The sequence below is a fragment of the Manduca sexta genome, chromosome 18, assembly GCF_014839805.1.
Source record: "Manduca sexta isolate Smith_Timp_Sample1 chromosome 18, JHU_Msex_v1.0, whole genome shotgun sequence".
In the NCBI taxonomy this organism is placed as follows: domain Eukaryota; kingdom Metazoa; phylum Arthropoda; class Insecta; order Lepidoptera; family Sphingidae; genus Manduca; species Manduca sexta.
The window spans coordinates 2,854,483-2,878,573 of record NC_051132.1 but is presented as its reverse complement, the minus strand read 5'-3'; the positions used below and the strand labels follow the sequence as shown (position 1 = coordinate 2,878,573).

General features: G+C 36.8%; 1 protein-coding gene across 4 annotated transcripts in view; it reads left to right on the top strand.

Annotated features, from left to right (window-relative positions):
- The first annotated feature begins 3,402 nt into the window (after positions 1 to 3,402).
- Positions 3,403 to 24,091, top strand: part of LOC115453157 (mushroom body large-type Kenyon cell-specific protein 1) — a 214,493-nt gene continuing 193,804 nt past the window's right edge. For 3 of the 4 annotated variants that reach the window (XM_037440234.1, XM_037440235.1, XM_037440233.1), the window contains exon 1: positions 3,403 to 4,738. The gene's annotated coding sequence lies outside the window, so the exon portion shown is untranslated. The remainder of the gene's footprint in view (positions 4,739 to 24,091) is intronic. The other variant, XM_037440236.1, reaches the window with a different exon arrangement.

Sequence of the window (24,091 nt, the reverse complement as noted above, 5' to 3'; positions counted from 1 at the left end):
TTTTTATCATTAATATGACTCTTATCGGGCAAAAAAATTATTTCGTACACAAAGCTTGTAATTCGCACAGTTAACGCACGCCACGGGAACACACTTTACGCGACACAAAAGATTCTCTAGATGATGTAACGATTATTTAAAAGGCGCGCGGCAAAAACACAGTACACTTACAGTAAGCCATCAGTGAGAAATGATAGTGTCACTGACTTGTGGCTATTATAAAATACCTTCTATGTAATGTAGTTTTAACGGCACGCCGGCAGCCAATATTGATTACCTTAATACTTTTCTTGATCAATGATGGACGAAAATGGCACATAATCTCAACATACGGGTCAATTTGTGCCACACCGCAGACCAATAAAGAAAAACGTCGCATGAAATACGTACATTAATTACATTTACAGCGTCGTGTCCGACTCGTGTCTGTAAACTGTAAATCGATTTGTAATAAATAATGGACGGCCACGGAGGCGTGAACTGACGCGTGGCGTCGCAGAACATGTGGTTAGTGTGATTTAGATTTTAAAACTTTGTTCTATTTTTGAATTTTGAAATATGTCAGTTTACACGTGAAGATTGATTGAACGTTGGACTGCGGTCAATCTACGCTGTCAGTTTTGTTGGTACAAATAGGAGATTCGTAGTTAATTACTCTCTATAATTAAAATATTGTATCCAAGTAATAATAGCGCGAAAGGGACTCGCACATCCTCAATCTACACTTATGGATTACGTTAATAAATTTTAATAAATTAACCATTTTTAAACGCTTTTAAACTTATCGAAAACATTATGTGTGGACGTCGAAGGCAAAATTAAATTGAATTAATTGTATTGTACGGTAAAATACGTCGAAAAGCCAATAAATTGAAAGTAAAAGCTGACACACACTCACACAAGTGCACACAGGAGCGCACAACACTGACCTTACTCAACACATTATGTATCCACCACGCCCGAATCAGGGGTCGATGACACGCGCGACGCTGGCCGAGGCCGAATGTGCGCTGCATTCGGCAGGATTCGCTTAAAAAAATAAAACATGACATCACTTTCACTGCGCATGGAAATGAACCAGTGAATTCGGCTGTTCCACATTTAAATTTCATAACTGTTCGATCTTTGAACTTTGGTTGGTACTTGGATAGTTATTGTGGATTCCTTATAGCTATTTAAAACTTAGTTAATTATTGAAATTTTTGAGTACATTTGAACTCAAATTGTCTGTAAAGGACAATCTGGGCTGCGTGCGTAGGTATAGGATATATGTACCAACTAATAATTGTGTGATGAGCCATATCAGTTTAAAAAAAACTTTAATGTTTGAATTTACATTGCTAAGCCGATTTATTTTGTTTTGTCTACATACCGTCTATTGCGGTCATCACTTAAGGGGCTAAGAAAATATTCATCTTTCATCTACAAGTCCAGTTTGTATTTCAAATAAAAATAACGTTTTCAACGATATAAGTTGTAATTCTATTTGCAATAAATAAATATTCATGCCATCTGATTGGTCTTGATTTTTTATTCAAAAACCACATTGTGATTTCTTATGATATAATCCGAAAAATATCGCGTTTCATCTAATGTTTATTCCACTATGTAAACATTTGTTATTCCAGAAGGATCATGGACGCGTTGCCAAGATTGGAAAGATGTTAAGGCCTTCAAAAATCTTAATTAACTTTCAAACGCGAATATAATATTTTTAACTGATCTCAAAAGGAAGAGTTACTCCACTGCACCTGATTAAGTGGAGTGGGGTCCAGTATCGACTGACGAGAGATGATCTCCCGATAGTCGACGCAATTATGCCGGCCTGTTGGAACCTGATATACACAGGCTGATCTCGGAACGCGACACACGTGGGCCACTATGGCGGGTTTTAACTTGTATACGGTGGTCGCTATCCGGGCGGATATAAAATATATCCCCTTTTCATGCAGAAAATCCTCTTGAATCCCCATCTACTAATGGTAAGCAGGGTTTGCCGGATTTTTAACGGCTAATAACCCCATGTTGGTCTCCATCTGCGCCTTGGTAGCTACGGGATCTCAAAATGATCACGCCAGAACTACACCAGGGGCCTTATTCTCTATCCCGCACGTTATTTTAACAGTGCGTAACAAGCACGTAACACAATGCATCATGTTTAGGACTATAGAAATTTTGGCTTACAGAATACCATTCCACGCACATTTCCCGAAGATAACATGACACGGCCGCGTTACGCGTTTACACTATCATACAGAATAAGGGCCCAGAACTACACCAGCTAACAAATATGTATTTTCAAAGTTGGGGCGGTCTTGTTCCCGTTTATGGGTTGTGTTGTTTACTTCAGACGAGAGCCTTGCTCGTCTCGTAATAAAATGTCATTGTCAGTTTTATTATTTTAATTCAAGGTCTCATTAACCAACATAAATTTCTTTTCGTCACAATGTAAATATGTACAGCTAAATATACTACACGTATAATAAAAACAAATATAAAAGATAACTTGTTTAAATATTTAATGTAGCAATGTGTTTTGCATTTACGACGCAGTGGCTTGGTGGTTGAACAGATGTTAGGACACGGGTTTGATTACTGCGCGGATACTAAATCATTGGTACAGATTTAAAGGGGTTAAATAATTTAAATTAAATGTTTTAAGCTTTATGACATATAAGATTCGTACCTATAAAATATTTGTTAATATAATGTGTTTTGTCTATTTCCACCGCTAAGCAGCTGTGTGTTATCTTGAAGGGTTTTTTATTATAATTACGAAGCGTAATCGACATTGAATATTTTAGTCGACCCCATCCAGCACCACGCAATGGTTTGTATTTTTATAAGTTTTAGTGCAATCATAAAAGTTATTATTCGGTGTACGCATTTAAATTTTATTTATTCATTGTGTCACGAAGTATAAGACACAAATTCTAGTTGTAATTTGCACACAGGACTAGAAATTGGTAGGTTTCGGTAAACATATTCGCGACTTTGTTACAAAAAGTTGCTTACAAGGCCCTCTAGTATGGCAAAATATTTGCTATATAAGTGATTTTTTCGGACTAGTAGGTCAGTATATTATATGACTTGACAAAAACGAAAATACTAGACGTTTTAGGCACGCTAAAACATTATTTAGACGACCTAGATTGTATAATAAATGTTGATTTCTGTCTAATATTTGAAACGAGTTGTAGTTAACCTATTAGACAACGACAAAGTGAACATTTTCCTTGTTTCGTCGGATAGTGTCGGCAGTGTGTCCCGTAGTGGCGGGCTCCACACGGGAAGCGACCGCCGGACCCCGCACAGCTGGCCTGTCCACCGCGCCGCGCCATTGGCACAGCGATTTGATTACAACAGTAATCAGCACGCGGTGCCGGCACTCGGCAGCCTCGCGCTGTTTCCTCAATGACGCGGCGGCCCTCGTGGAAGATCGAGCGCGTTCGGGAGCGTGTCGAGTACGCTGCGTCCGCGTGCGACAACATACTGCATCATAGTCCACATCACAACATAGTCCAGTTTGTTGACGCCGCGTTCGCCTGAACTTGGTTGTTAAGCCGGTGCGAATGTCATCCGCACTCAGTACATGTGCAGTTCCGTGCACGTACACACGGCCGTGTGCTCAGCGCTCGACAGTCGACACGCTCGCCGCGCTCGTCACGCTCGCAGCGCTCACCACCGCACCCCGAGCCCCGCCGCGCCCCCCACCCGCGACACTGCCAACCCGCGCGCGACATCAACACGCAACACTAATCTAATAAACAAAAGATGACAGTTCAAATTCAAATTCCGAATGTTCGAATTTAGAAGTGAAATGGCGGGAGCGAGCCGCGTGCGCGACAGAGACGGCTACATACAACTCCCCGCGTCTGCTATTTCGGTGACGTCGGCCGGTGCATAGCGAAATAATAATGAAAAGTGGCGGCATTCAGTAATTTCGTTGTGTTTACGCGCTGTGCTAGTTTGTTTGGTTAATGGCGGGCGCAGTTTATTTTTTCTAATCGGACACGTCGGTGGCGCCCTCTGATCGGCGAGTGTACGGCGAAGTTGTGCGCCCGCTCATAGTACACACGCTCGTGAATGTAATTCATGGAGCTGTCAAAACAACGGCAGTAACCTCGTGGGTCGAGCGAGGAGGGCTAGCGCGCCGGCCGCCGACGCCGCCGCCGCAGCACCGTGCTTCTGTCAACACCGATCATGTGACAAGGGTTTGGCGCGACTAAACCATGGCGGACTCTTAACACGGAAAATTGAGCTAGCGGTGTTTTTTTTCCAAACTTAACCTACGACAATCTTCAGTTGCGCGCGAGCTGTCCCTGCACGCGCCGCGCGTCCCGACAGCCGCGGAAACCTGCGCAGCACCGCCGGATGGCCCTGCGACCAGCCGAGCCGCCGAGCACCGGGCCCTCAGTGAAATGTGAATGTGTGGACCGTGGACGAAACGTTCCATTTTGAAATGTAGCGGGAATGGTGGCGCGCCGCGTTCGATGACCTCGCCCAGTGAAACTATCGCATTAGTTTTTTTCGAATTGCTCAATTTTGTGATGTAGACGTACGTAGACGTAGTGCCTTCCGTGTACAAAGTACTAGCGGTGTATGTGATTAACAAGTGCAAATATATGTATATCTATAGATATTAGTTTGTAATCAGTCAACTCGTGAACTATTTACGTGGGACACTCGACACTCGGATATATAACGTGCATATGGACAGATACTGCGCCGGGTTTAGGTAAGTGTACTCTGATTACGTTCACTGCAGGAGCTGTATTTGTGATTAATTTATTGTCAAGTCTATGAATGCCAATCTTAATCTTTGAACTTGATTGGAGCGGCGTGAAGTCGACCGCGAGTCGGTGCATTCCTAGTTTGCGACTTCAAGAGCGCGTATGTGTGTCGCGAACTTCATTGAGAGGCGGTTGTTGCGGGAAAATGGGCTTTATTGCGTGCGCGCGCGACTTTTGTGGTGCGGTGGTAGGTTCATGGCGTGGTGGCTGTCTATGAGATGTATGGTGCTTGGGGGATCAGGCGTGGGTTTCATGGCACCGGAGCTCATGGCCTTCGCGCTATCACAACGCCGACCTAGAGCACGCGCCTAGCTATGCACATCGATAGCGCGCCGCTGTGACTCGACTGCACATTTGTATATCATATCAAAACATTCTGGAAAACGGATAGCATGACCAGATCATAAATCAACTTTCATGTTTAAATGCTCCAAAGGTCTTGATAGAGCATCAGGCATCGATCGGGGCGCAATTGCCTGCAAATGATTTATTTTAATTCATTTAGTAACATCTTCCGGGTTTCGATCTCCAGAGGTAATAGACAAGGTGACCGAACGTAAAAACTTTCCATCTAAACCCCTTAAAATGGTCTAGGGACAGTTTGAAGTAGATGTTTATAACTTTCTATGAACTATAATCAAGAGGAAATATTTATAACCTTGAAGTACTAAACATAGACACATTACATAACACTGTAACAGGAGAAACTTCAACTTATCTATAGGTATCTTGTATCTAACTTCCTATATAATATTGTTTAATACCTAGTGCATATTAAATATCAAGGACAATATTACTTAGAAACGGCTAAAAGTAGAAAAAATTTGCAATGGATTTCTTGTAATCTGATTGTCCAAACTTCACTTTTGATAGTGGTGAATGAAGAAGAGTCCGCTTGGATGAATAAAATAGAATATTTCTAAGGAATAGAAGAATAAAACCGTGGGCTTGCAAGGTACAGAGGCTAAAAATTCATTAGTCACTAGGTGTCGCTCGCGGCACCGCCTGCTTGACAAGCCTATTCCATTAAAAAGTCACAAATCACTATAGCCATCTATTAAAAAAAAACCGTCTGGAGCAAATTATCAAGATGAAAAGTAACTAATATATTAATCCTAGGAATGGTCTGTCCGTCTGCCAAATTTTATCCACATCCATTCAGCAATTTCTACGTATACTTCTATTCAACATTTTCACAATTAAATTCAATAATAGATAAGATTCTTTCACGGGAAATATACTAAGACGGTTTTATTAAAAATATCCACATCAAACCACTGCCTACTTTCACATCAGCCCACGTGGGATAGGAAAGTTTGTCCACATTTTTACTGTTGCGTCACAACTCTCTAGATTAACTTACCAACGTTAGATTAGCGGTGGAATTAGTTTTAATACTTTTGACATGATTCTTTTTGCATCGGACCTTGCAGCTAACCCTGGGGAAGCCTGCGAATGGGATACAGGAATCCCCTGGATTAGCGACAGCAGGGGCATGGAGGAAAGTTGGAAGGGATAGCTGGGAAGGAAGTGTGGAGAATAAGGAACCCTAGTAGAATGCTCGGAGGGGAGAATGTCAGAAAATGTTTGCGAGCTCTCATAGGCCTTAGCGTGTACAACTACGAGGAATACCGGACTGTGTGCCTAGAGCCGCAGCAAATTTCCTCCCGTGCATGGGTGTGCATTCGATGTGAGCAGGTGTTAGGTGGAAGCAGGATCCACTGCCCATGCACTAAGGCAATACCAGAGGCACAGCCAAGCCGTTGCCTACCGATAAGTGAGCACACAGTGTAATGAATAATAATTGATTTTGAGAAATCTTCCTGAGCTGTATGTAGTCACGTGTACAAAAAAATAAAGTTGGTTTAAGCGGGGTTTAACTTTCAGAAGTTATCTCCTGCAAGTAATATTTTTACCGTTGAATAACGGTAAGTAGACTTATGCAATTTTGAAGCTTGCAGAATTTTCGGCGAAACCCATGTGTTTAGAATTGAAATATTGCCGCCAGAGTAAACGCATCTGGAAACTCTTATGCAATATTGCTGCAAGAAATTGATTGTCTAAACTTGGTTATAAAGATAGAAGTAGAAATGGATTAATATAACGTTTGATTTGATTGATAACTAAGTTACGTCACATCCTGTAATTTTCCTGCATACGCAGTAACAACTATCATAAAACAACGTAAGATATAATTATATGTTAATATATATATCGCTTTGTTTTTTACGGAAAACCCCCAATGTAGTTTTGGAACGGGTCCCAATTATCCCAAAAACTATAGACAATCTGACATCACATTACTTTAATGTTTCTGCCTTATAAAATTCGTGGTTGATTTGAAATTAGTTATCCTTATAAAAATATTATTTATATTTATCTCATTATACAATGACCAGGTAATCTAAAGCCATATTGGATTATGACTACCGGACTGTCTCCTAAGGTTAGACCTTTCCAGTAGTGCATTTACTGCAAACAAAAACAATCAGACGTTCGAGAATTCATGCACCTAAATAATTCCCCTAATTGTAAATCCCTAGCCGTCATTTCGGCGTCATCATTAATTTACCACAACGTATTTACCACTGAAAATCGTGAATCATAAAAAAATTGGACATTACTGTTAAATGGTGACTACCAGTCATTGTTAGAAATGTGAAAGTCACGTTTGACGCTTTCATTGCTAAAACACTGAACGGATTTTCATTAATTTTGATAGGTACTAAGCTTGAATTCTAGGAAAGGATTTAGGCTAGTTTTATTCAAAATTTATAAATCCTCAAGCACAGCAAGTCAATAAAAACTTGCTGAGACATTACACATAGGTATGTGCTATAAAATATCCAACGCATTTCTGTATGTACTATTTTTATCTTGTTTTGTGATACCTTTGAGGATGTCATCGCCGCTAATTAGTGTGTTTATTTCGGCAACTAAACAGGCAAAGCCATACAACGGTCCATTATTAACCACATCCTAAATTCATCTCGTGAACAATTATTAAATTTTAGGGAAACCCACAGTACAATACATTGTAAACAATTGATTACACTATACGAAAAATTCATTAAATTTAGCGATGAATAAGGAAACTGGTTCCTAATTAGTCAATAAGTTATTGCCAAAATTAGAATTCATATTTGGTATTTTGGATTCTTGCCCAAAATTTAAACATCAATGGCAGAACAATTCTTGTAAGCGGAAGTATCTAATTCTGTGGTCTAACAGTCTGGAAGCATTGTTGTTTTTAGTTTTAACCTTGCCAGGATGAGCTTGCCTTACAAGATTTGTTCCAGCAAACCAAGCTAATAAGTAGCCCTGGAGTCGGGTATAAACAAAATCTGATGATTAAAGTCACAAAGACCTAACTTCATCGGTTACTCATAAAATGCTTTTGATCATCTATATATATAAAAATGAATCCATATTTTCCTTGGTCACGCCATCACGCGTGAACGGCTGGACCGATTTCACTATTTTTTGTTGTGTTTGTTATTGCCAGGAGAAGGATCTTATGAAAGGAAAAATTAAGGAAGTTGAGCGAAACGTTAGAAAATTTAAGAAAAGTTAATTTCAGCGATTGACAGAATGCGCACTGCAAATTCATAGTTGACAGGACATCGTCTGTCGGGTCAGCTAGTAGTTTATAAGATTGGCGGGTATGAATCCGATATTCTTCAACCAGTAAACTAGAAACTCAGGACCCTTAAAAACAAGGAAAGTATTAAAGTCGTCTGCCAGTATTATGGCATCACGTGTTTTTATGTTTATTTTAATGTTATCAAGTAGGTATCATTACGTTACCTTTGTATTTGATAGGTACTGTTTATTAAAATCATTGTACAGAAATATCCTTTGTCATTCTTTTTGTAGTGTATTTTGAGCATTGATGCAATAGGAATTTTAGTATAAAATTCAATTATGTGGGCTATATAGATCATGTCACGTATTGATTTCCGCAGGGTTAATGGTAAACTTTTCTATGCCGTAAAAAACACATATCACGCCTTTATCTCCTAAGGTGTGATCAGAGGTGCAACCAGGGCATCTACTATTCACTGTGTTTTGTCCCATATCATAGGGAGCGAGTCAAAAGCTATATCGGGTACAAATTTCTGAGTCAAAGCTGATAACAAACATCCAAAATCTCTCTACCCGGGATTCGCACCCGGAAGCTCAGAGCTGTCATACAGCGCACTCAATGCTACACGCCACCGAGGAGAAATCTTTAAAACTATCAAAACCCAAACAACCGTGTCGGATAACAAAGAACTGAATGACGTACCGTTCCATGCACAGCGGTGGAAAACTATCGATCTGGTACAAAAATGTCCAAACATTGTTTTTAATATTTGAACGGTGCATTTCGGACGGCGTGCAATCGATAACTGTTGGCCTGCTGTTGGGGCTCGTTTGAGCTTAGGTTTGGCCTTTCGGCAATTAGAATTGTGGTAAATTTAGGACTTTGACGGCATATTGATGGAATATCTTTAAAACTATGTCAACTAAAAAGTTTAGGTTATAATAAAAATAAATAATATTTTTCGTATATTAATATGCAGTGAACTGCGCTGCTCACATATGCCATAGCTTTATATGGCATCTCTCTTGACTCATAGGAACTAACTACCTATTTAGGATTTTGGAAGAACGTTTAAAGAATGTCTACGTTGTATGCAAAATATAGCGTTTTGTTTCTGATATCTTCCTCTTATTTTCCTCCATCTTAAATAAGAGGCGAGGCAATATCTTTCAAATCATAACGGGTAACGTTTTGGCTGCCTGTCTTACACCATTCTTCTCTGAAAATCCAGTTCCGACCTTATTATACTAGAAAAGTCCAAACTGTTAGACGACCTGATCAAACCTCGTCGTCGACCAAGAAGGCAAAGGCTATTTCATTCCTTATTGAACGTTAAAACTATATTCTTCCATCGCCGGCCTATCGCCATTAATATTTGATAAAGGTGGTTGGCCTGCACTGTCTTTGTTCGTTCGAAACATTTGCCTTATTAAAAATTACACAGTTTGTTTTAACTAGACAATCGATTTAATCAGTTTTGTGGTGCTACGTTACAATACCTGCTAAATATAGGTTAATGCTTTAGCAAACTCTGATAGCTTTTCCTAATCTTAATTTTTTTTTTGGGACCATTTTGAATTTGACGTTTGATTCGAATTTTAAATTTGTTTAATTTTAATTGTTGGTTTCTTGGCTTATGTTTTAAAAGACAAATCCGTCCTGCAATATGCATGGATTGCGTTGACCCTTCATTGTAGTATAAGGGCAGGGGAATCTCTTCTCGGATGAAGACCACGTACTAACCAGGGCAGCGTTGGACAGACGAACAGCATACATAGGAACTCCCAGAATGCGGACCGCTTCCAAAATACCATCCAAGCTTTAGAGAAGTTTTATCTTCGGCCGTGGTCTTTGCTGATGATAATAAAAAACACACAAAATTTTAATGCAAGTTCGAAAGTCCATCAGGTCTGGAAAACTTTGGGGAAGGCCTATGTTCAACAGTGGATACTACAACTGATGATCAAGGCAGGTGAATCTAGTGTAGTAATATAAGTGCAGTCAGGTTTTCGCCTAGTTCATTTGCTTTTAGGCAGCAGTGCAGTGGATCGATACTAATTAGGTAAACAAGCGTCGGTGACATGGTTTAACAGCACGACAACGGGCTAAAAATACATGCCGGCATTTTTTACTAATCGATTAACTATACATCTATCTATATATTAGCTTTTGCTCGCGGTTTCGCCCACTTTAAAGAGTTTTCCGAGATAAAAGACTATGTCCTTCCCAGGGTCTCAAAATATCTTCATACCAAATTGTATCGCAAACTTGGGTGGTTTTTGAGTTCATAGACTGTACCACCAGAAGTTATCTGGCTAAAGACAATTAGTGCTACCCATGTGAAGTTGGCAAGGGTCGCTAGTATACGATAAACTTAATAAAGTTTTTAGTTGCAATCTAACTTCTTAATATAAATGCGAAAGGTCGACAACGTTTGGTTGTCAGAATTAAGTAGAAATTGCTCTAAAGTTTTGTACCGACGGATCGGTGTAGAGTTATAATTAGAAATTAATGTCGTTTATATATTTTTGGTTCATTTTTCATTAACAATTTATTATTATACGTAACTACCTACAAAATTTACAAGGTACTATAAAATTTATATTTGAACAGTTAATATTAAAACGATTTATTATAAGCACCTAGAGTTTAAAGTAATTAAAAACAATTATCTATATACCTATAATTAACTAGATAGACAATTTTATTCATTCAAATCGTTTCCCACGGCTCGTTTGCTTAAATTAATAAAAACAATATAATTACATCGTATAAAGTGTATCCTCTTAAAAGTTGCCACTAAAGAAGTCCTAATATGTAATTTTATAGCAAGAAAAGCGATCATCATGCGTCCAAGATGGCCACCGAGTTTTTTTGTCTATTCACTAACGGCCGAGCGAATGTTAGAACCAGTTTCTATACACTTAACCTTGTCATTAGGCTCGCCAAGTCATTTTTGAATTTAGAATCGCGACGCCATATTTTGTACGACGGCCAAGCGATATCAATCCTTATTTTTGTCGTGTATGGTTTATTTTTTTTTGTATTGTCGGTTGACATGTGATATTTGAAAATAGAAGAATGGAATTTTCGTCACAGAACGCTAGCATTCCCCTTCCACGGGTGCGCAGTGGCAACGAATGAAAGTATGCTCTACTTTTTCAATTTTAATATCTCTTTTTTATTGTGTTGCGAATTTTCATTTGGTACGAATGACAAATACCGGAAAAGCATTGACACATTTAAATAGTGAGGGATTGCGTAAATTGATTTAATTATAACATATAGTTAATACCTACGTGGCTACTAACACAATTTTTAATATGTAAATATTTTTTTTAAGGAAAATAGACGTAATATTATTGGTTTTTACGGAACATGGAACTAAAATTCTAATAAGTTACAATTATATCTAACTAGACTAATTTAGTGAATATAACTCGACTATTAATTTTTAGATATTGTTATACATAGTTAGAATTGATTTATAATGTAGGTAAGCGTGCAATGCGGCAAAAATATTTTTTTATTGTACCAAATTGCTTCTAGGTTAATTATAAAGAGCATTCTTCTTTATTTAGCTTTAAAAGTACATAGCTCATTGCTAAGGCCAACGCACTGATAAACGCCCGTCCCTTCACATTATTTTTCAATAACTCCTATCGTCTGACATACGAGCGTATAATTTATATAATTTAATTAGGTACCAGTTTTATCCGTTACTAGTATCGGCCTCTCATAGTTCATGATACAAGGTGTCCTTATCTCATTGAGCGACACCCTTCCCGCTGATAAACCAGCATAACTAGAACCGCCGACGTCAAACTATTCGTTCAATTAACCACGCGACATAACAGCGCAGGAGGTCGTATCTAATTGGTAACCGAAGATTCGCGAACTCGGCCGAAGCTCGCCGAAGGTTGTCGAAGTCATCTAAAATGGCGTCACGGTTTTTAGGTTAAGGTTTGACATTTCTAGCCGTTCTAAACATTATGTTGTTTTGATACAGATATTAATTCGTAACTGATCGTTTTAAAGTTAATTTTCGCTCGGTCGGTTGTTGTACTATAAATGGTACTGAGCATCGGTTGTCATTATACTGAAGTAGTTTGTAAACGGGACGTGGAACAATGTTTACGAACTATTACAAATGCGTTCTTTTTTTTTTTACTGAACTATCTTTCTAGGCAAAGTTGAATTCCGAACTATGTCCAATATGTTAAAAACGCATTCTTATTTTAAATTTGTTTATTTTAAGTGGATATTTCGGCCTTTAAAATTTCGTCGTATTAAATTTTAAAGGCCGAAATATCCATGCATATTAATTATTCTTACGTTTTTCTTTCAACTGCGAGAACTAATCACTAACTAGACGTGAATTTAAATTCTTTACTTGTCAATACTTGTTTAGTTACCCAGATTAAAGGTGAAACAAAATGTATGAAAAATGGACCTTAAGCTATAACCTTAATTCCATAAAGTCACTTTTTATGCCTTAGATTTAATAAATATGTACAAAATAAATTCTAATAGTTGGACTGACGGTTCTCTTTTGATTGACCGCCGTGGTGATTGGTTCTTTCTTCCGGTGCGTTAAGAAGAAAATTAGCACAGACTACAGTAGTATAAATTGACCGTCTTGACTATGGTATTCCCGCTATCACAGGAAACTGATAAAATTGGCAGCTGCTGTTGCGTTTCGTATTGTAACAAATTTCTGGGGGTCCACAGAACCCCCTCCACTTCCTTATCCTTATTTCTTTCCTTTCAAAATGTGCTACCGACACTGATGATTCTCGTGGATCTTTAGTTGTCTATAGGCGATCGTATAACTTGGCATCAAATGAATTATCGTCATTAATGTAATATTAAAAATGACATGATATTATATCTAATAGGCAAATCAAACCCATTAGTATTGAATAACATCGGCTCAGGACTCGAACCCACGACCTTCCGCAAGCCAACTAATAATTTTAAAACATCCTCAGCTATGTATAGAGTAACTAGAGTGGTGCTGCGTTCTCACGGACCCCCTCCCTATTATAGTTTTAATAATGCACTAGTGTGTAACAGTTGGTTATTAGTAGTTCTTTTTTCTACTGGTCGTTGACTTGAACTGTGCTTTGATTGTTCTCTTTAATTGACGGTGACGGGTTGGTTTTAGATTGCTGCTTTCTTTGCTTTGCCTTTTGAAGTATCGGTCTGAGTTGGCTGGGTAAAGTCCTGGAGTCGATTTATGGATAATTCGGCGGGGTTTTAAATAAATACAATAATTATAATATTATAAAACTGTATGTAGATTTTGTAATTTTAACTTTTTGGACGAACGTCACTTCAGTTTAATCCGTGAGCATGAAGGCTGCATAATACGTAGATAACATAAACATAAGAAATCATTAGTTGTTAGAATGTATGCCATTTTTGGGATCATGGGACACTATCGTTATTAAAATATTTTTGTTAACATTCCTGCAGATCCGGTTGAAAAGACAGTTTATGTTGTTTGATCTTAGTCAAATAATTCAAGTAATTAAAATACGACGCTATCAGTATGCAACAAGAAATTAAACTAAAAAAAATTAATGCATCACTCGATATGTAATAAAAAAAAGAATCGCATATTATTTATTAAAATAGCACCGAATTCCATATTCAAAAATAGTACCGGCATGCAGTTTCAATCAGTTCTAAAATCAATCGGTCACGTCTGCGGTCCGCGGCGCTTCGGTATCACGAAACAATACGTTCTTATCACATGCTATTATAGCAGTCACACAACACTGGGCCTGTAATATGGCGCCGTTATATCACCAACTGCCAAATTGACCATTGTTTTTTGATACAAGTGAGACATTGCGTTTATATTATTAAAAACGTGTAAATTAGACATATCGATATAAGTCCAGAAGGACATTGAATAACGAAATTATACGCATCAGAAGGAAAATCTTCACGGGTATTAGATACGTGAAATGCATAATCACGTTTGATTTAATATTTTATTTTTGTTTACAGGCTTTATAACACACGATTCCTATTGAATTGTTAAGGTTTACGGGTGGTAAAATATATGAGAAGTGGGTTATGTAATCGCATTGCAAGCTGTTAAGTAGGCTGCATACCGGCTAGACGAGAGAGTTATAAGTAGGAAAGATGGGTTTGAATAAATTTGTTCTTACATTTCGGCTATTGAGATTGTGAGAGGGCAGAGAGATGCGAAGATGAATGGTCGTCGTATCCACCATTCCTCGAGCATATTACTTGTTCATGAGTAGCGGGGATTCATTACCATTAATCGATCCACTTGCTTGTTTATCAGCTTTAAAAGAAATAATGTCCTATGTTTAAATATTATTGAATGTATAACTGAAGTATTTAACTTGTAAAAACCCGTTAAATTACTTATAAACTATTAATGGGACGCGTAGTTTGTCCGGTTCCCTTTAATTTTTATACGAAACGTGTTTTCATTTTATTGCTTAACTGAAGATTTTTACCGCGCAATGAATAACATTTTATGGACTATAACTGTGTTAACACGAGTTTTAATTAAACTCATTTTGTATTTATTAAATTTGTCTACCACCTTGCCGTATAAAACATGTAAGGACACTCGGCTAACTTTATTTTTGTTGTTAATGGGGAAGTAGATAAATTATGTAATAATACCATGCTTATTTATATTATGTAATCGACTGTTTTAATTCATGGCTATGATTTTACATTTTTGTATACATTTTAATGTTAAATATTATTCAATTAATTTATATAAATAAAAAACAAGACAGCGTCATTTTACCACGCCAACATTTGTGTTCTCAATTTAAAATCCGTTCGGGGAACACGAAAAGATAACAAAAATTTCCGCGCCAATTCCGGGGAAGGACACTCGAGCTATTGTTTGAATTCAGAATGCTTTCGTCGAACCGCGCACACCACTAGCAGTTTATAAGTCGGCCAAATAAAATTTCAATTTAAACACTATGAAATTTGGATTTGTCCAACGGTATTTTTAAGTTGGTCGCTTTGCAGATTTGTGTTTTACGAACTCTATTTTTAAATTCGGAAGCTCGATTTTGATGAAAATGAGACAGCTCTATTAGTAGTGCTTATTCCACAGAGCCGGCGGAATAATTGCTGTTTTTATTTTACTTTTATATTGCAGTCTATGGTATTTTTCCATTCAATTACCAATCGAAAATATGACTATTGGCGCTGTGAGATTACAAATACTTTCTTTATTTAGTACACTTTGAAAACTGCTAAGACTATAAGTAAGATTTAATATAATTTTTGACGTTTCGCAGTATATAAACGAATGGATTGTTTGTTTTCTGATCACCCGCTAGTACGATCGATATTGTCTCAAACCAAACTGAACTAATTAATAGGTGCCAGATTAATTTGAACTCTATGAGAGACCTAATAATATCCAATTATGAAACGATTTCCGATAATTCTAGGAATTAGGTCTTAGTTAGTAAGGGTGCTGGTAATAAACAGGTACTTAACAGATAATTTGTTATGCAGATTCATTGGAATATTTCCACGAAACATTTGCTTGATCCTTGGGTGCCGTGAACTGGATCGATACTCATTCGATTAAGTACTAGTACAACTATTAGAATGATACTTGGAAATGTTTTCGCTTCATCGGTTTGGTTATGTAGTCGGGCTGTTGGGTTGTTGACCTTCTTGGTCCATTCTTGATACAAATAAGTAAATTTAAAAAATAAAGTGTTCGTTTTTTAAATATTTATTAAGATTTATATATTTTTTAGAAATAAAAGATTACTTATCGCTTGGTAGGCTACTGCTATAAACCTTCCGTATAACCTCACGAAGTCAGTAAAAGCTGAAATCCAGCGGTGCCCGGTCCTACTGGCCCGCTCAGCATTTTTTTTTATTGCTTTGAATGACGAGAGGAGCTTGCCGTTCGCCTGTAAGCTATCGCTCATAAACAGTAGAAAATTATCCAACCTTGAATCACAAATATTGTTATAGACTTATGCCTTTATAATTTTACAATGCTTAGTAAAGATGTATTTAGATAACTCAATGCACGGATTAACTATATTAGTTTATAATATATTTCTTAATAAAAGCTTCCAGTATGGAAGAATGTAATACATAGGTACATAGCTTAATAGAAGAAGTAAACGCAACAATAACTAATTTGGATAGACGTTCTATCAGTGGCAAAGGATCACTAGATTTCTGCCTAATTCCCTTTATGTAGAATTCATGGAGTATCTATTTCTATTTCTTTTATTATATAAGTAAAAATTTCTCCGTTGTTTCCCAAATAAACTAAAATAAAATATATATATGTAAAAATGAATCCCTATTTCCCCTGGTCACGCCATCACGCGTGAACGGCTGGACCGATTTCCCAATTTTTTTTGTTGTGTTTGTTATTGTCAGAGAAGGATCTTATGAAAGAAAAAAATAAGGAAGTTGAGCGGAACGTTAGAAAATTTAAGAAAAAATAATTTCAGCGATTGACAGAATGCGCGCTGCAAATTCATAGTTAAGACGGGACAACGTCTGTCGGGTCAACTAGTAAAAAATAAAAATAACATCTAATTATCGTCAGAACGATTTGTAGACCGCATTCATGCATTTTAGTACATGTGTTGGGGAAATTTCATTTCTCGCCACTGCATTCTATACATAAAAATAATTACCCATTACAACGTGAAACAAAGGCGGTGTCACACAAGACAAGCGAACGGTTGCTATGTGAAACTATAAAATAAATGCATTGTTCGCGCATCGCGTCTGTCGCGGCGGCAGCGTTAGGAAATTAAAGTTCCGACTCGCACCCGCCAACGCGTCTCACGTGGTTTTGTTTTAAATATACATATTTCATATTTATTGTTAAATCACCTGTGGTTTGGTAATGTGCGCTGCGATTCGATTCCCTGAACTAAGCTATAGTTTTTCTATAACCGATGGACCGTTGAAGTATTGCGTAAACACTAAGAGGTCTTATTCTTAGCTTAATTTTCGTTTACAGGACGAAGTTTAAACAGTGAGAAATTCTTTTTAATTTTTTTAAATATATAAAATAAAAAAGAAATAAGAGTAAATAAGTTTAAATAGATGTAAACTTATGTGTACCTACGTATTTGAGGAAGGGTGGCTTACCACCAGCACAGCTCTTAAGCTTTGCCCACTCTGTCGACAAGGGAGACGGGGCTTAAAAAATACAAAAATAGTTACGTAATATTTAAGCGGCCCCCAAGAATCGGATCTGCTAAGGATGGTCATCAAAACTAAGTCAAATGCTGTCTATATTGTATTATTTCTTGCACGCCACATGAGAATAGAAGGCAGGTGGAAGAAAACAGTGGCTAAGCTTTTGCTGACACATCGGTCCGCGTGAAGTCTTCTCGGAATAGTCACGTAGATCCGCGTTTGACCGGGGTCGAACTCTCCGTTATACATTGTGGAGTTTAAATCATTGTTTTCCCGAAGTATATGTAAGTAAACGATGTAAAACAGAATGAGAATGTATTAATTGTAGCATTGAAAACTAAATAAAAAAATATATCAGCGAAGTCAAACACTTTTGTGATGTGAAAACTTCATTCCGACATTTTTTTTGTGTTTTTTATTTAACTTTGTAGATTTATTGTATGTTATTGATTCCGTGCATACGTTTCAGGTATCAGTTAATTAAATTCCACCTTGTATAAATTTTGCACACAACACACATCACGCCTTTATCTCCAAAAGGGTAGACAGAGGTGCAAGCAGGCATCCATTTTTCGCCTATCTTTTCGACACGTAATGCGATACGAGTCTATCATTTCGGACTCAAACAGACAGCGGGTTGATATTGAACAGAAAAACCAAATACCACTTTGCCCGAAACGGGATTCCAACTCGCAACCTGAGAGCGGTGTCGCCCCGGGCACTCAACTACGCCACCATGGTAGTCTAATCTTAATATATTCTTTGCAAAAAAATATCGCTCGTTGTTACATGAGTATTCGCTTTTTTGGCGTCGAACTGATATCGAAAATATATATTTTTTATTTGATCTGAAAACATTACTTTTCTGGCACAATTCCTATTATAATAAATATATATATTATGCAAACCAAGCGTACTACGTGCACTTCTGCCCAACCATTCAGGGATAGAGGCGTGAACAACCAACAATCTAAATAATATCCTGTTAACTATAAATTATAAAAGATATCTTAATTAATATAAGGAAAATTGAAGCAAGCAGAAGCGGGGTAAGTATTAGGGGTCCTTGCCCATCGCTCATATGTCCCTAAGGCCCTGTATTTCTGCAAGATGCAAGTTGCGAGTGTCGTTGTTACGCTAATATTTGAGGCAATAAGGCCTTTAGATAACGCGCGCTTTAAATTCGTCTACAGAATGGAGCAGTACTACTGGGTAGTGTGTATTCTTGGGATAGAAAGTAGCCTATGTCCTTTCAGGGTCTCAAACTATCTTCATACCAAATTAAATCGAAATCCGTTGAGTAGTTTATCGCGTTCAGACAGCCAGACAGATTCAGCGGGGGAGTTGGTTTCATATTTTTTAGAACATTTAAGAGGAACAATCCCGTCATACATGATTGTTGCGGAACTTCAACCGTTTACGCAGCGCACGCAGCGGAAGCTCTCAAAAGGAATTTTGCAACATTTTTCTTTAATACTCCACTCTTATTGATTAAAGCGTGATATAGCCTATAGCCGTACCCGATAAATGGGCTATCCAACACCAAAATAATTTTTCAATTCGAACCAGCAGTTCTTGAGATTAGCGCGTTCAAACAATCTCCTCAGCTTTATATAATAGATACATAGTTATTTGCTTTATTTTAAGTAATATTATAGTTATTAGCATTAACTCATAGCTCTGAGTTTAATTAATGTCTGAGTTCTATTAATGTCGCTCTATATTCTCAACACTATGGGTTACTTGCAAATCCATTATTGAGAAACATATTGAACTAATGGAAATAAAATAGATTTAGGCCTTTCTCCACCAGAAATCAAGTAGGGGCAATATTACTGGACGTAAGGCGACTTGACTGTTACGTTAGTATGACGTAGCTCAGAGCCATGTAGGTTATGATGCGTGATATACAAGTTTGTATTTATACAGATATTAATAAGAAATTCTAATTGTAGCCAGTGTCACTACTGGACATGATAAGACTTAATATCTCGTTCTAGGATGGCGAGCGCAGTGGAACACCAAACAATACTTTGCAATTTAAGGTGTTGGATGGTGTTTCTATTATTTATTGGCGGTCGTATCGCTTACTATCAGGCGAACGGCACGCTCGTCTCGTCATTCAAAGCAATGAAAAGAAATATATATATATATATATATATATATATATAAGAAAGATATATAATAAGAACTAGTAATCGTCTAATGATCGAAATAACTGTGGAATTAAATATAGGTATTTGTAACACATTATTTCATATAAAACAAAGTCCCCGCCGCGTTTCTCTGATCACGATAACCTCAAAACCTACTGAACGCATTGCGATGAAATAGAAGAGACAGTTTGGGAACCTGGGTAGGACAAGTACTACTTAATATACCGGGAAAACTGTCACGCGGTTGAATTCGCGAACACAAGCTAGCATTTTGCATAATTTTTTGTTTTTCATCACAAATATTGATGAATTATTGTTACATAGCATTCTAATAATAATAGCAATAATACCTTATAAATTTTTTAATGGATAAAAAATTTTTTTTTGGTTATATTGGTATTTGATTTTTTTACCTAAAAATATGTTGTGGTTGTCTGTTGTTCAAATTGTAATTCATCCAATACTATTTTCTTTATAATTGTATGTAATATTGTAAATTACGTTTGTAAACCTTAAAAAATGTATACAGATTTTTCTTTTCTGAAATACAGATAATACGTATCAGTGTCCTGGTATCCTATAGTTTAATAATTAAAGCTTGATTGTCTGGTGACACTACTGCTCAAGCGATTCGCTCGATTCTGCATCTCTAAAAAGCTCTGGAAACACTATAAATAACACTAAGACATATCACAAGAATATATTTCGTTTCGTGCATACAATTTAAAAAAAAAAAACTAGGAGCACTACCAACAACAGTAAATGTATTATTATTACCACAAGAATGTATTTCCATAACTACAAAATAAAAATTCAATGCTTTTATTTGCCATTCATCAGAAAACTTGTGCATGAATATCGGTAAGAATGTATTCGCTTCTCAGTTCTGGATAACAGGCTCTGCGCAGTCGAATACGCGCCAAATCGCAGACGGTGCGACGGAAGTATTAGTGGGGACAGAAGTGCTTTACTGTTTTTGACAAGGAACTAAAATAGTATCAACCAAAACTTACCGCCATTTGCAATGGACAATCTCAATCGCGTTTTTTGATCTATCTCATAAGTGGATCGAACGGAACAAAGTTTATTGACATGCTTACAAATGAGTTATTTTGATTGGTCCATTTTCGGAATCGGATTGAAAATTGAGATTGGGATCGTTTATTTAAAACAGCTTATGTTTTTGATGTTTTTGTAAAATTGACACTACGGTCAAAGAATTTGGATTGTTTTCATGACTCACACAATGGAAAGCTTCTAAATGTTTGAATATTTAAAAAATAATTAAGGTTAGAGTCAGACTTAACAAACTTAGGTCTTATAACTTGAAAACATATCTTAAAGATCTATTTTCTTCTGAGATCGTGTATTTGCTTTAGATATGAAACCCACTTAGTTTTAAATGCTTGCAGTAACCAGATAACACAATATTCAATACCAATAATAATGTAAGACCATAATTTAATTTGGCTATTCTGCACGCGACAGTCCACAATGTCTGCAGCGCTGTCACCAAGCCTGAGATTACGGGAATCGAACCCAAACTGCTCGGCCGACCGGTACTCAAGATACCAATTGATAGTTTCGTAAACGCCCATCAGTGCAGGACTTTTGCCTATAAAGGCCCTATTGCTTGCATTCAGTGTAGATTTGTATAGTTTAGTTAATGATTGGTTACTCGTTAATTTTGCGGGCACGCCAAACTGAGTCTTCTGCAACTGGAGATAAGGAGGGGTCCAGATATTACCGACTGACGAGACATCATCCCTCGCTGGATATACACAAGGTGATTCCTGGTATGTGACATTCACGTGGGCCAATAATGGGTTTTATTCTTTGTGTACGACGATCGATATTCCAGCAGCTACAAATTCTACCACTAATGTCTAGAACTTGATAAATAGTGTTGTTCTAGGTTCAATTTCCAGTGTGGATAGCCAAATAAGTCAGTTACTAGATTTCAAAAGTATGGTTGATGCAATAGGCGCTTCCTTCACTAATGTTACAGATATAAGGCTACCTATAACTATTACTTATGCTACTGCTTAACCTTTCAGTGGTAACGCATGAGCAAGTATAGTTTCTGGTTGTTATATTAACATAAACGAAGAACATAAAAGAATCCCGTCATTAGAGACAAAGCATCCTGGTCTAACATTTGTTTTCACTATAATCCACTCAAATTTTTTTAAAGTCTACGCCAGACGTGCCAAAACACCTCGCGACATTCGGGGCTTATCCGTTTTATAAAAAAGGCTCAAACCGACGCAAACATTAAGCCAAAACAGGCATAAAAGCCACAAAAAAATCTTACAGCTCACTTTCAAGTGAAAGAGTACATCTGAAAATTTCAGGATAATTACGGATAGTGCAATTTTCCAGTCCGCGTGCGGAGTTAAACACTCTATTTTGCCGAAACGAAACAAAAAGTACGGAGGGTAGAACGAAAAAACGAGAATAGGCGTCTGTTGGGGTTCCGAGTATCGGTGTGGGGAAACTGGAATGGGATTTGTAAATACCAGCGCTATTGATAAGAAATGGACTGATATGGGATTGTGATATGTAGTAGTAACGTAATAAAAGTGCAGATAGAATATTATCTATTTAGATATTAGATTCTAGACAAACTGGTATTCGAAATTCGATCAAGTATATGTATTTTTTAACTCGTTCATGGATGGTGGAAAAAACTACCAATTTATGGCACTAAAGCCAATGATAAAAGAAGTATAGAGGATGGGTAATATGGTCACGTGACATGCGGCACATTTCATGAACAAAATGGTGCCGACTCCGCCCCTTACAATAGTGATATGCTAGTACCGAAAATTTTGTATCGACATCGAAGAATTAAGAGAGACAAACAAGCCCCAAAAAGATCAAATACGAAAGGGGTTAGGAACTACCATAATATAAATATAACAAATCATAATGTAAACAAACAAACTGAAACTGATTTATAAGTAACAATTGTTAAACAAAGCAGTACCTGTTGTGACAAACATCCAGTTGTGTTTGATCTATATTTGTATGTTGCACTATTCCTTGCTAAAAATTTAAGTTACAGATTAAGATATTTATTTAATACATGATAAATGGAATAAGATAGCGTAGCCAGCAATTATTTGGTTGGTTTTATTTTATTTTATTATTATGCTCTTTGATCGAGAAACATAACTATGGTTCAGCAAACTAAAATCAATGACCGTAAAAATGGTGGTTAAGATAATCAATTATAATAATTATTTGCAATAACAACAATATGATTATGTATCTATTTCCGTGCATGCAAAGGTTGCTCGAAACATAAGACCGCCAATTGTAAAAATATATCTTACATTTCATCTTTATGTTGTTTCTTTTATGTTTATCTATTCTTTTATGTAACAATTTAATTTTATTCATAGCAATATATTAAAGTAATATTACTACTTATTAGGTGAAGTATAATAATCATTACTATTTTACTTATCGCGAATATTGTTGGAAAACAGTTATCTTTACTCGCGTTAATTAAACGTGTGGTTTATGCATATCTTCTCAAAATGTAAAGAAATATGTATTTGGTGTAGGATTCCAATCACGTCGCTCAATATTCTCAATTCATTTTGCCTTGGTTTTAAAATTTTTGGTTATCTTAAAAAATATTCTAATTTCACTTAGTTTGTCCTTCTGAATAATACAATATTGATGTGTGCTCTAACATTCTTTCAAAGACAAAACCGTAACTGATAAACGGGCGTCTGTTAAAATATCGATATCAATAATTTCTAAACAAATCCACCCACCCATCCCTAAGCTCGTGTGTAAACAAACATAATGATTTTAATGTGTATAAATCACGCCTAAAAGGGTCCAAAGCTTAACAAACCAGATCCACATATCATTTTAATTGATAAAAACACATCCAAAAAGTAATTATACAAAGATATTTGCTAATTTTCGGTAAAAACAGTTACTAACCTATGAAAATATATTTCGGGGTCTTTCCTGCGTGAATTCGATTTGCATCCTTTCACACAACACTGAGTCATTTTCGAAACTTAACAAATACACTAATAAACACACTGAACAATTGAGAATATGATTATATTACTTTAAATTCAATATTTATGAAGATTTGTTTACATCGTCTGACACTACATGTACTTGCCGACTGGCCAGCATAAAATGGCGTTTCTGCCGCAAGGCGGTCCCAGTGTGTTGAAGTAAACGAAATAGTGCCATATGCGAAGAAAGCAATTATTTTTGTCTTTTTTTGTTGCGTTCCAAATAAGCTTTGAGTAAAAGAGATAGACATATATATTTATTTTATAGATTTCCCTAACATAAATATAACTTATTCATATAGC